Here is a 13,431-nt window from a genome sequence, read left to right as displayed (position 1 = left end):
TTTGAGGAAAGGTACTATCTTGCTTCTTTGAATCTGTATCCCCAGGGCATAGCACAGGACTTAGACCAAAATCAGCACTTAATAAATGCTTTTTCATCCAACCATTCATGTAAATATCAAATATATAATAGTACCCCCTGATCTTCCAGGCTAGAAAGAAAGGTAATAAAGTCAGTCTGACATGACATTGTCCTGATGAAATCATGTTGATTTTTGGTCAACCCACCTTCTACTTCTAAGTTCCCAAGTTAGCCTTTAAATAAAATGTTTCAGAATTTTGGGAAAACCTAAGTTTGACTGATTTATACTTTCAAACTCCTATTTCCTTTCCCTTTTTGAAAATGAGAACATTTGTTCATTTCTGCATCATCTCATCTATCTACATGAATTTTTAAAGTCTCTGACCGCACCTCTGCAATTTTATCTGTGACCTTCAGCATTCCATTCCTCAGTTTGTATTTAGATCCTTTGATTTATAATCACTGAAAGCAGTTAGGTAAGATTTTATCAACTTAATATCTATCTTGGACTTCAAATCCTTCTTAAGCATTTTTTTTTCTATGTTCCCTGGTCCAAAGACCACTAACCTTGGCAGAGAGAACAGAAACAACATATAAGTTTATTAGTGCTACCTTCTCTCCATTATCTGACTGAAAGTTTCATTTACACAAAGCAGCAGTTCTAGCCATTCTTTAATTAGAAAATAGTAGACCCCACCTGCCATTACATATTGTATTATGTATATATATATGTATATATGTATATGTTTTGCCAGATTGGTGATCTTTTCCCCAGACTTCTTATCTATATTTCCCTTTTCTCCAGGTAATTCTTAGTAAAATCCCATGACATCTATTTTACCAGCACTCCATCCTTGGCCAGGAAAAAAAAATTCTACATTTTAAGCTATGGCCCTGAATCTCAAATTCTATTCTTGGACATGATCTTCTTAGTCAGACATTCCCTTCCCTAGGAACAATTTTCTTCTGAAGCCCAGACTTCAAATGGCAGCAGTGATGAAAGTCGCCTGGATATTTAAGGCATTCAGCTTGTACCTTGGGATTTCTGTTTTCCTGGCAACTATTATAAGGTGCTATCATTTGTGCACAAATAAATCACCAGTGGGTAGTAGTATTCAGATATGACATTTCTCAAGAGGTTTTCTGTGTCCTAAATATGTGTCCTAGGAAAACAACAATTCCTTTTTCTGTTGTTTATGTCAGTTTGATAAATGGCTACCTCTTTACTCTTCAATTAGGAGTCACCAATACCTACCCACTACTTTATGAAAGATTTTATTGATGTCCTCTGGCTGGCTGGCCCCCAAGCCTGGAACACCCCTTCCTCTGACTACTGACGTCTCTAGCTTCCTTTAAATCTTAACTAAAATCCTACCTTCTATAAGAAGTCTTGGCCAACCCCTCTTAATTCCAGTGCCTTCCTGCTGTTAATTACTTCCTGGTTATCCTGTATATAGTTTGCTTTGTTATCATCCCATGGAACACAAAAAGATTCTTCAACCTAGGAGAATCCAGTTCTTCCCCTCCAAGAAAAAATGTTCATTATATAGATCCAAATGTTCAGAAGTCCTTCCACCTTTTCTGTTTCACATTCTTCCATCCTCTAATATCTTGACACTGGATTATGGAGAAAATAAATTGGTTAGTTTAGATTTTCTTGATTAATAAACTAACTTGAAAATTAAGAAATTCTTGAGAATTCAATTGTTACACCTGAGAGGATATAATCTCCCCTTCATCTTCTCAGTCTCTGGGAAGGGAGGGAAGATTGTGCTCATAGTTTAACTCAGTTTCTATATAGTGTAGTGCCATCAAGTTCCAAGTCCAAAGCACCTCCTGGATTTGTATCCTGGCATACTGGTTTCTTAGGATTTTCTTGCTGAACTGGCAGCCACATCTGACCAGAAATCTTGGCTCTGAGGTCATTATGAATTGAACTCTGGGAACTCTACCTCCTGTACCTAGAAATTAAATGGATAAACAAAACATAATTCACTTTTTTTAAACCTTTACCTTCTGTCTTAGTATAAATTCGAAGACAGAAGAGCAGTAAAGGCTAGGCAGTTGGGGTTAAAATGACTTGCCCTAGGTCACACAGGAAATGTCTAAGGTCAGATTTGAATCCAGGTCCACCTGACTCCTGGCTTGGCTCTTTATTCACTCAGCTACCAAGCTGCCCCCCCCAAACTCAATTTTTGGGGCCACAGAATTTGGGGAAAAGGAAGTAGACCTCCCCCATATACCCAGAGTAATATCTGGGGCCCATGGTTTGGGTGAAGAGGATTTTCACCCCTTGGATGCTACCAAAAAGAAAAACTGTCCCTGTTTGTTAGCTTTAAAGAAACACTACCCTGTCCTGGCTATGTAGGAGATAGAAAGATGCTGCTTCCATTTTTGTGGCAGGAGAACATAGAATGTCTTCTCCAAGAAGCATTTCACTGCTATCTCTGACATGTATGCCCCCATCTTGGGTGATCTGGGGATTCATGAAAACCCAGCTACATATCTGATTAAAAATATTATCATGAGAAGGAATATATGACACCAGACTGCTAACAGGCTCTATGAATTAAAAAATAATGTTAAGAACCCCTGCTTTAAGTAATCATTAAATAGTATATACTCATAACCCGTAACTTCTCTCCTTTAGATACTTTATAACTTCAATTTCTTCTCCTAAAATGTGGTTCCCAGAATGGAGCATTGTACTGCAGATGTCACATGACTGGCTCTTCACACCTCACTTAGTTGGATATAATTAGATCACAAACTAAGCTAAGTCTAAGGAACTTAGAAACATTTACAAAAGGCACCCAGCTCCCAATACCAAAATAACTCTAATCAACTAACCATTAAAAATGACAGTGTGAGTCCTTTATCAAAATAGATGCGAATCCCCATTTACTATATGCTAATAATAAAATACAGTCAAATCAAAAGGGTCACCTTTGCTAGGCTATACACCCACTGTAAATGTCATGTGCTCTGTTTCCAAGAGATCAAAGAACAATGGGCTACAGATTCCTGGAAGAAATTAGCTATCAGATGAAAACATGAAAACTAAAGCAGTGCTAATACAATTTGTTGTTAGCAAAACAAGATGCAATTCTGACAAAAATGATGTCCCCAAACCACTGGTTCTTCAGTCCCTTGTAAAAGGGGAAGTATTTTGTTTTTATGAGTTTAGAAAATGTAGATCATAAAGCTTGGGCAATTCCTGGAGACTTTAAGAGTAATAACATCACATGGGGCATTAGAAACAATTATACTAATAGCAAGTTGATTGCAGTGTGGTTCAGACAAGCCACCTAAATCTAATTCATGACTTTAAATCATTGTCCTTAGATCCTTGGACAGTTTCCAGTGGAGGAGACCATCAGGACTTGCTTAGTGCCCTCCTTCCCAGGACTACTTTGTATTTATTTTGTATATAATCTGTACATGCTTGTATATATGTACCTGTCTTCCCCCCGGTAGACCTTTGAGGGCAAAGGAAGTTTTATTTTTGTCTTTATATCCCCAGTAATTAGGATGTTGCTTGGCATGGTGTAGACCTTTATAAATGTTTATTGGTTAATCTTTGCTGACTTCTATGTAGATATAACATGCAAAGAAGCCATGTAGATTTTTTAGCACACAGCAAACACTGCCTATAACTACATGAAATGATTCAGAATAGTCAGTTGACTATAATATATACACCAAACCAGCAGCTCGGTGACAGAATAAACCACTAGAATGGTGAAGGAGCTGAATTTGGCTTTTATGTCCTTAGGATCATAACAAAAACAGCTGGCTAAGTGCTTTATATACATCACTTCACTTGACCTCCTAAGAATCTTGTGAGGTAGATACTATAGATATTATTATTCTCATCTTACAAATGAAGAAACTAGGTAGGTTAAGGGGCTTGTCAATGATCACACAGCTAGTGTCACATAGGAATTTGGACCTAGGACTTTTTGAATCCAAATTTAGCACTCTATTCATTATACTCCCCTCTCAAATTTATTTTTTAACTTAATTTTTTTTTATTTTTTGCCATGCACGCGAGCCTCAAGTTATTTTTTGAACATGGTTAATGTTTCCCCTCATTTCCTAACATCTCAAAGTCATTGTTATGGAAGAACAATTGCTCTTTATGCCTGTTAAAAAGGTTTGTCAAGCATTGTTTTGTGTAGCAAAAGGAGGTACAAATGTTAAAATGACCAAAAAAACAGTTCTCTTATTTAGCACTAATTTATGCAATGTCACAAACTTTTGTACCAGGATGACTAGTTTCAAAAACTGCTGGTTGATTAAATATACATATATATGGTATAAAAATTAATAAGTCAACATTCGCTGTTTTCAATGTGAAATCACTAAAATGTAATCCTGAGTAATTGTGCATTTGTCATAGCGTCCTTGTTAAAGGGATCATAAAAATACTTTTTGTAATTAAAAAAACTCATTTTTACTGAGTTTGGTTTTACCTTCCAATCTGTTAAATTCAGAGCAAATGTACTGAGTAAGCAGAATTCTGATCCATTCCTAACTGAGGGTCTTGAATTTAGTTATTCCCAATGGCAGGTGGAGGGAACCTAGCATCTGTTTACTTAGCATTGAGTTGTTAATATTCCAGTACTTTGCAGCTTGGGTTGACCCCATTAACCAGTCAGAACTAAAGATTGTGTAGGTCCTTCAAGAATCAGTCCGGCCCCAGCCATGTGCTTCATGAGCAGATGTGGTGGCTCTCCAATCCCTGCCCAAAGCTTTGCTGATACACAGATGTATCAAGGCTGTGGTTCCTTCTGAGCTACCAGCCAAGGTATTAAGACTGGGGGTGTAACCATAAATCTGTGATGAGAGTTAGTTCAATACACCGCACACCAAGCCAATGCTAACGTCTCACCCTGGAAACAATCAACTCTGTTCAGATTTAGAAGGAGGAAAGGGCCATTTCCATAATTCAGAAGATGGCTGTGCAATAAGGAAAAGTGCATTTAAAGGTAGCTTTAAAACCAGATTAAAATTAAATTGCCCCTCAGAAGCCGGAAGAATTCCTTTTGCTTCTTCCCCTGCCCCCTCCCTGGTCAGCCGCATCTCTTGAGTTCCATGGGTTGCCACTGGTGCATCCTCACACATTATCTCCTGCTTCTGGCAGGTATACAATTCTCCCGATCGACTGGAATCTTTTCTGCCAAGTTCAGTTTTCCTCGTTTATTGTTCTGCACAGTCAGTGGCCACCGGAATTCATAGATGGAGACACTGTGTTCAGGAACACGAGTCAGATTTAAGGACTGATACCATTCTGAACTCCTGCCGTAGTCATAGCCCTTACAGAGGCTGCGGATTTCTGGAAGCAGATATAATCAAACGCAGCAAAGGAAGCACCCCTGATGTCTTTGATTGTGGGAGCTGGGACTAGGGACTGTTCTTTCCGCCTCATGAAGACATCATTCCCATTCTTCAGTTCTTCATAACCAAAGTCATGAGTTAAATGATTTTGCATACTGATAAAAAGTCTGGAACTTGCCCCAGTGTTTACCATCCTCATTGGCATCCCACTTCCCGGTAAAGAATGGATGCTTTTCGCTGATTACTTCCCCTTCCAAGAAGGTAGTAAGAGTTGGGTATTCCTCAGTAAGGCCTTTAATCTTCAAGTATCCACAAAGGGAATAGTGCTCCATATCCACACGCGGCAGCACCACCTCCTCGTTCGCGTTCCCCTTACTCTTCTGGTGGCCGCGGAACTTGGAGCCGCTGTAGAGGAGGCTGGTGGTCACGACGGGCTGCTGGGTGCTGATGGGGGGCGGCGGGAGAAGGGACCGGGTAGGGGCGGTCGAAGCTCCAGCCGGCGTGGGTGAGGGGCACTCGGTGCGGACAGGCATCTCAGGGTCCCCAGAGCCTGGGCGGCAGGGTGGGGGAGGGGAGAGAAAAAGGGGAGGAGGAAGAGAAAGCCAGGGAACAGGAGAAGCCAAAGCGGCAGCCAGGGAAGCCGGAGGAGGGAGAGCCGACCGAGTAATTTATTTTTTATTTTTGCTAATTGCACTTATTAACAAATTTCCTTTCTTCCCTCCTCCCTCCCAGAGCTGGCAAACAATCCAATCTGGGTTATACATATATTATCGTGCAAAATATATTTCCATATTGTACATTTTCGTAAGTGAATAATCTTATAAAGCCCAAACCCCAAACATATGTGCAAATAAGCAAATGAAAATCATATGCTTTCATCTGCATTCCTACTTCCAGCAGTTCTTTCCTTGGAGGTGGACATCATTCTTTGTCATAAACCCCTCATAATTGTCCTGGATCATTGTATTGCTGAGAGTAGCTAAGTCTTTCACAGTGGATCATTCTACGATATTTCCATTGTTACTATTTACAATATTCTGGTTCTGCTAATTTCACTCTGCATCAGTTCACATAGGTCTTTCCAGCTCTTTCTGAAATCATTCTGCTCATAATTCCTTACAGCACAATAGTATTCCACCACCATCATATACCAGTTTATTCAGCCATTCCCCAATTGAAGGACATCTCTTTAGTTTCGAATTCTTTACCACCACAAAAAGAGCAGCTATAAATATTTTTGTGTAAGTAGGTCCTTTCCCATTAAAAAAAAAATCACTTTTGGATATAAACCTAGTTTCCCTCTTGAGTTTAAATATTATTAAATAAAATAAAATATTTTTGTTCCAGAAGTGTTGCATCTTTTAAACTATATAGTTACACTATATAGCTTGTATATCCAAGGCCAAAGAAATTCAGGCCAATATTATTTCTAGATGGGGCAGCACAGTCCTTATTTTCTTCGTGGCCATGGGTAAGTCACTTCTCTTGTTAGAAGAGGTGGGAGGGATTTCCATACTGATTAAAATATAGATCTGTGACTTATTAAGTTATAATTTCTACGTTACCTTTGGAAATTCCAGAAAATTTATTACTTTCTAGGCCCCTTATTCCTGACTTTCTGGGTTTTCTCTGCCATGCCACATAAATCTCTTAACCCTGGAAATTTACTCTACTCTTGGACTTCCCTCAATGGAAGTACCATCTTCCCCTGTAGCCACATATCTAATTGGTTAATTCCTCCCAGCACTTCCATTTTAAGGAGGATGTCCAAGTCAGCAATGCCTTCATTCCTCTCCAAACTACACTCCTGACTCTCCCTCTTCTAGGTACCATCTCACTTCTAGGTACCATCCCTCTCCCAACTCCACTTGTCAACTTCCTTGTCAACTTTCTGGTTATCTTCCAGAATTAGAATATAAGCTCTCTGAGAGCAGGGCTATCTTTCTTTATAATTATATTTGTATTCCAAACATTTAGGACAGAGCCTGGCACTAGTGAATACATAATCAATATTTCTAACAATCCATATTTAAATTATTACTAACATTAAATATTAACTATGGGAAAGAAATCAGATCTGTGACCATCAACCATCTTACCAAATTCCATGATATGATTTACAACTATAATTTCTTACAGTTCAATTGCTATTGAAGATTAGATGTTTTAAAATATAATAATAAAAGAGATGCAAACTCAGAATGACACTAATGTGAAAAATGGCATTTATTGATTATCATATTGTGGTCAGCCCATATAGAATTATATATAAGAAGCTTCTCAAAAGCCAATGACATGAAAAAGTAAGAATTTTTTAAAAAATCCCTACTTTCTAGGAACATGAATTTAAATTCTCCTACAGGATATGTCTGTCATATCTGGTTGATGGGGTCTGACCCAAGACTAATGAAATAGAGAGATTGAGTAATGCAGCAAGGCTTTATTGTGGGGAAAGGAGGAGGAAAGGGGAGCATGGGAGGAGCCCACAGTCTATAGAAAGCTAGGGGTCTCCACTGGGGTAGAGAAGGGGACAATCTTTTACAGAGTGGTGGTCTGGGATGAGGTAATCTGGATTGTCTCCGTTGGGCAAAATTGGGGACCTTGTGTCCAGATGATTGAATGGCCCTAAGGGGCTGTGGAACCTTGCTCTCTGAGGGGGTGGGAAGTTCTTAGACCTGATTGTCAGTGATGCAGGAAGTCATTTGTCTGGGCGTGACAGAGAATTCTTGGAGTCCTACCAGGTTTTACTGTTGTGGCAGTTTCTGTCCCAGGCTCAGGCAGGTACTGGGGGAAGAGGGAAGGAGGGTGCCTTTGGTCTCAAGCAGGGATTGGGCAGAGGGGGAACCTTGGTCCCAGGGTCTATCACTACAATGTCCTTATCTGTTATCTAGGGGAGTTGGTGTAGACCATTTCTATCAGAATGAATATCAGGGAGTTGAGGGAAGGAAAGAGTCACAGGATCATTGATTTAAAGCTGAAGGGACCTTAAAGTATGTGAATACAATTTTCTTATTTTTTTTTAAGACATGGAAACAGAGACTTAAGGTTAAATGACTTGTCTTATGTTACAGAGTTATTAAATGTCAAGGTGACATATGTGGGCTGAATTCAAACGTAGCATACTTTAGTATATACAAGTGGATCACCGAATGAGCCTGGGACCATAATTCCTTTGGCACAAATGCTAATCTCTGTTGCTATGTAATTCCTGGCTTTTCTATGAACAGTAGCAGTTAAGATGGGGAGAAGAGCCAAAGGATGCCCTATGGACTTCTACCTTAATGGTAATTGCTATGGTTTGCAAGACTAGTTTCTGAAGGTCTTTTGGCTCTCTACTACCACCCCCTCAGGATTTTTAGAGGATGACTTTAAGAGTGACTTACACCTATATATATCAGTGCCTCATCACAGAAAAAATAATAACCATTAAGAGGTGAATGGCCTCTTAATAAATACATTTCAGTAAAAATCAACTTTGTGCTAAATCTCACACACCGTTGACAAATAGATTTTCGTCTATATCACTGAGAATCCAAGAAGAAATGACATTTTCTTCAGTAAGAAATTCTGTTGGCCTGAACTCAATGCATACATTCAAACACATCTTTAAAATAAAAAGGAAACCTCCTTCCTGAAGTCGCCTCAAAAACAAAAAGGAAAAAAGAAACAAAAATTTAAGTTACTCAAAAAATTTGGTAATTTAAAGAACAGCTCAATGTAAAAGTCAAAAAATATAAAAATAAAAATGTTATGGACTAAAAGAAAAAAAAGCCAAAAGGTCTTTTTTGGTTCAATGAATTTTAAAAGTGTAGGAAGAAATGATTTATTCCTTAATGTAGTAAATAGTATGTCTCTAAGATTTAGAGCTAGCATTATTTGTGACAGAGAAATGCCAGACGCCTTTCCAATATGATCAGGAGTAAATCAAGGATATCCAGCATTACCACTAATATTTTACATAGTTCTAGAAATGCCAGCTATAGCAATAGGACAAGAAAAAGACTGGAGAGACTAAGTAAAGGTGAAAAGAAAATTAACTTTTCTTTGCAGATGACATGATGTTTTATTAAAGAATTCTAGTAGTAGGAGCTAGATGGAGAGAGAACCAGGCTTAGAGACCAGAGGTTGGGTTCAGACATGAACTCAGATACTTCTTAACTGTGTGACCGTGGGCAAGTCACTTAACCCCCATTGCCTCGCCCTTACTGTTCTTCTGCCTTAGAACTGATACTTAGTAGTAATTCTAAGAAAAGGTAAAAGTTTAAAAAATTATTCTAGAGAGTAAACTAAATTAATTGAAACAATAACTTTTATAAAGAACAGGACATAAAATAAAGGCACAAATATTCAGTCTAGCTATATATTACTAACAATTCCAGGAGGAAAAGACAGAAAAAAGAAAATCTGTTAAAAATAATTAAAGAATGAATAAAATAGCTGAGAATCCAATTAACAAGACACACATAGGAATTACTTGAATATAACTACAAGTACTCTACAGAAATATAGACTTAAATAACTAGAGAAAAATAACTCATGGTTGAGATGTGACAATATAATGAAAATGATATCAACCAAATAAATTTATAGATCCCTTGCCTTGCCAGATTGCCAAACTGGAAAAAAATAATAAAATTCATCTGGAGGAAAAAAATCAAGAACCTCAGAATAAATAATAGTAGGAAAAGGAGGCAATATCAGATCTCCAACTATATTCTAAAACCCCAATGGCGAACCTATGACATGCGTATCAGCACTGACACATGTAGCCATTTTTGATGTATAATGAGGGTTTTATAACTAAATCTGTGATGGTGGTTGGTAAAGCTGTAAAGCAGTCAGGAAATTAATATGTACTAGTCACAAGTTGTAGACTGGAGGTATTGAATGTAAGAATGTCAAATACCCAGTGCCTAATTTAGCCAAGGGATTGGTGTAATTTCCCTTGGTAAGGACTAAACCCCTTTAAGATGATTTCCTTCAGCCTCTGATCTGGCTGAGGAAGTAACTCCTATTGGTTGGTAGAGAGATTAGACAGGAAGGGAAGTATGGTGCTTCCTGTCTAAACAGTAAGGGAGTCACTGTCTCTCACTTAGAATCTTGAATAGCAATCACTATTTAGATCTAAGATGAAGGTAGGACATACTAGTTCTTAAATTAAATTAAGGATTTTTTTTAATAAATTGGTTTGGGAAAAGGGATTGGAGAGTGGGTTAGGAAAACTATGAAACTAGTTCATTACTGCCTTCTAGATCTAAATTCAGGATGCTGATAAACTCCTTGCTATGATCTTCAGCTGACCCAAGGGACCAGCCCTGGAACAGAAATAAAATGTCTCTTTGATGGTAAATATAAAGTATTCTCTTGATAAGGAATAATTGGTATATCAGATTGATGTTCCTATCTGGTCAACAATGATCTTTAGCCCTGCATGGCCTAGGAAACTAAGATATCCCACTTTCTACCTCCCTCAATCCATCTGGTTTCTACACCCAAGGGGTAGAAGGGAAGGGAAGGAGTGAAGTAGGAAAAGAAGCCCAGCCCTGGGTCTCCAGGCCTTTATATACTCTGGGTCCAACTGCCAGTTAGTATCTGCCCTATAGCTCATGCCTTGGTCAACATTCCAACCAGGGCAACTGACAGGTTGCCCCAAGAAATATGGCAGTATTATTTTCTACATTACAGATGACATGTGGCCTCATGTGGCTGTATACAGAGAAGTATGTTATTTAAACTATAAATATCATGAAATTATGGTTTTTTTTCCTCAAAGTGACATGCCACTCAAGTTATGCTTGGTTTTTTTGCGAATTTTGACACACAAAGCTCAAAAGGTTGCCCATCACTATTCTAAAACAATTCCATATCAATACTTTCCAGCTGATAAAAAGAAAACAACATCAGCAGAAGAGATTAGGTTCACAAGAACTAGAAGCAAATAAACATAGTAGAATAGTATTTAATATAGCCAAAGAATTTAATATCCTATGGGATTTTCTTTACAAAGAGACTGGTGTTGTCTTCCATTTCTCTCTTCAGCTGATTAAGCAAAGAGGTTAAATGACTTGCCCAAGTTCACACAAATAAACACAGGACCCAAATATAAAAGGTCAGATCATAAACAAATTAAAGACTGTAGAAGGGAGATAGCTTTCAGAGCTGTAGATAAAAAGATCTTATACAAACAAGATATAGATAAAGCAAATGGATAATTTTTGTTATATCAAATTGAAAATTTCCTGCACAAAAAAAAATTAACTTAGTTAGAATTAGAAGGTAAGTAGTTAATTGATAAAGTATTTATAGTTATTTTCTCAGAGAGAGGTCTGAGAAAGATAGGGACCAGACTTGTGATTTAATTGGTAAAGGGAACTCCCTCTACAAATGTGGATCTGTACCTTCATTGCAATTTACACTTAGAGAGTTACCTACAACACTGAGAAGTCAGTGATTTTGCTCAGGGTCATGCAGACAGTATGTGTCCAAGTCTGGACTTATACTCAGGTCATCTCTGATTCTCTGATATCCTTTGATATTAAAATATCAGATATTGCAGAAATATTGGGAATTGTTGCAAATATAAAAGAACAAAAGCCATTCCCCATCAGATAAATGGTCAAAGGATATGAATACAAAGTTCTCAAAAGATCAGCAAATGATCAAAAGCCACATTTTAAAAAATTCCTCCAAATCACTAATAATAAGAAAATTATGTATTTAAAAGGCTCTGAGGTTTTACCTGACAACCTTCAAATTGGTGAAGATCATAAAAATGGAAAATGACAATTATTGGAGGGACTGTGGGAGTACAGGCACACAAATACACTTTTGGTGGAGTTGTGAAGTAACCCAACCATTCTGGAAAGCAATTGGAACTATATTCCAAAAGCACTAAACTGTGCCTACCTTTGACCCAATGATACCATTATGAAAAGATTAAGAAAAAGAGAAGGGACCCATATGTAAAAAAAGAAATATGTATATAAATGCTTCATTTTAGCAAAGAACTAGACACAAAGCAGGTGCTCATGAATTGGGAATGACTAAACAAACTATGTTATATGAATATAATAGAATATTATGATGCCATAAGAAATCATGAATGGAGCAGATTCAGAGAAGCTTGAGAAGACTAATATGAGCTGAAACAGAATGAAATGAACAGAACCAAAAGAACAATTTATACTATGACTATTCTTTTCTGAAGGAAGACAACCTATAAAGATTCAAGAACTATGATTGATATATTGAATAACTCCAGAAGATTGATGGATAGATAATTCTACCTATCTCATGGCAGAGAGATGATGAATTAGAGATGTAAAATGAGACAAACATTTTTAGATATAACCAGTGTGGGAGTTGGTTTTGTATAACTATACCTATTTGTTACAAAGGAGAGTTTTTCTTATTCTTTCTTGGGGAAGGTAAGATAAGAGAAGTAATGAAAGTAATGATAATTATATTTTTAAAAAGTAAAAAATACCATAAAAATCATCAAAATTTAACAGGAGATAGAAGAAAGTCGAGAAGTGTGAGATTCATATTGCAGAGTGGAATTCTAGCTGCAGAGAGGGGTTCAGGTGTTATATTGAATCTCTGGGAGCTTGAAGATCACCTTTGATTGACAAATAAGTCAGTTGGATGGAATGTTCCCAGGGAGGTCATGCGAAAGGCAGGAGGAGGGGCAGTTGAGAATCCTGAGCAGAAGTTCTGGGTTTTTGACCTGTGCTGAGGCTGGAGATAGGTGGATCCTGGTCTTGGAGTGAGAGGGTGCAAACATCTCTCTGCAAATTCTTCCTGTACTGGAGATACCATTCCACCCTATACCTAACCACCACCTTGGTGTCTACTGCCCCTAGATATTAGGAGTTTCATCATCTAGATATCTAGGTTTCCCAGGGCCCAGGAGGGATCCGGGAAGTGGGCAGGAGATGAAGAAGAGGGTGGAAAGGGTGGAAATAACTCAACTGTAAGGCTGAAGATCTATTGAAGAAGAAGTCAAAGATATCCCAGCAGTTTACCTACTCTGGTTTAGTCCTGGCCAGGCTGAACCAGAGGAAAGCTACAT

The 13,431-nt window shown here is 37.9% G+C and overlaps 1 pseudogene; it reads right to left on the bottom strand.

Annotated features, from left to right (window-relative positions):
• Window positions 1–5,146: 5,146 nt before the first annotated feature.
• On the bottom strand, window positions 5,147–5,899 carry LOC123254120 (annotated as a pseudogene).
• Between the last annotated feature and the right edge of the window lie 7,532 nt (window positions 5,900–13,431).

This window comes from Gracilinanus agilis, chromosome 1, assembly GCF_016433145.1.
Source record: "Gracilinanus agilis isolate LMUSP501 chromosome 1, AgileGrace, whole genome shotgun sequence".
NCBI lineage: Eukaryota > Metazoa > Chordata > Mammalia > Didelphimorphia > Didelphidae > Gracilinanus > Gracilinanus agilis.
The sequence above is the reverse complement of the archived record's forward strand: the minus strand, read 5'-3'. Positions and strand labels throughout refer to the sequence as shown.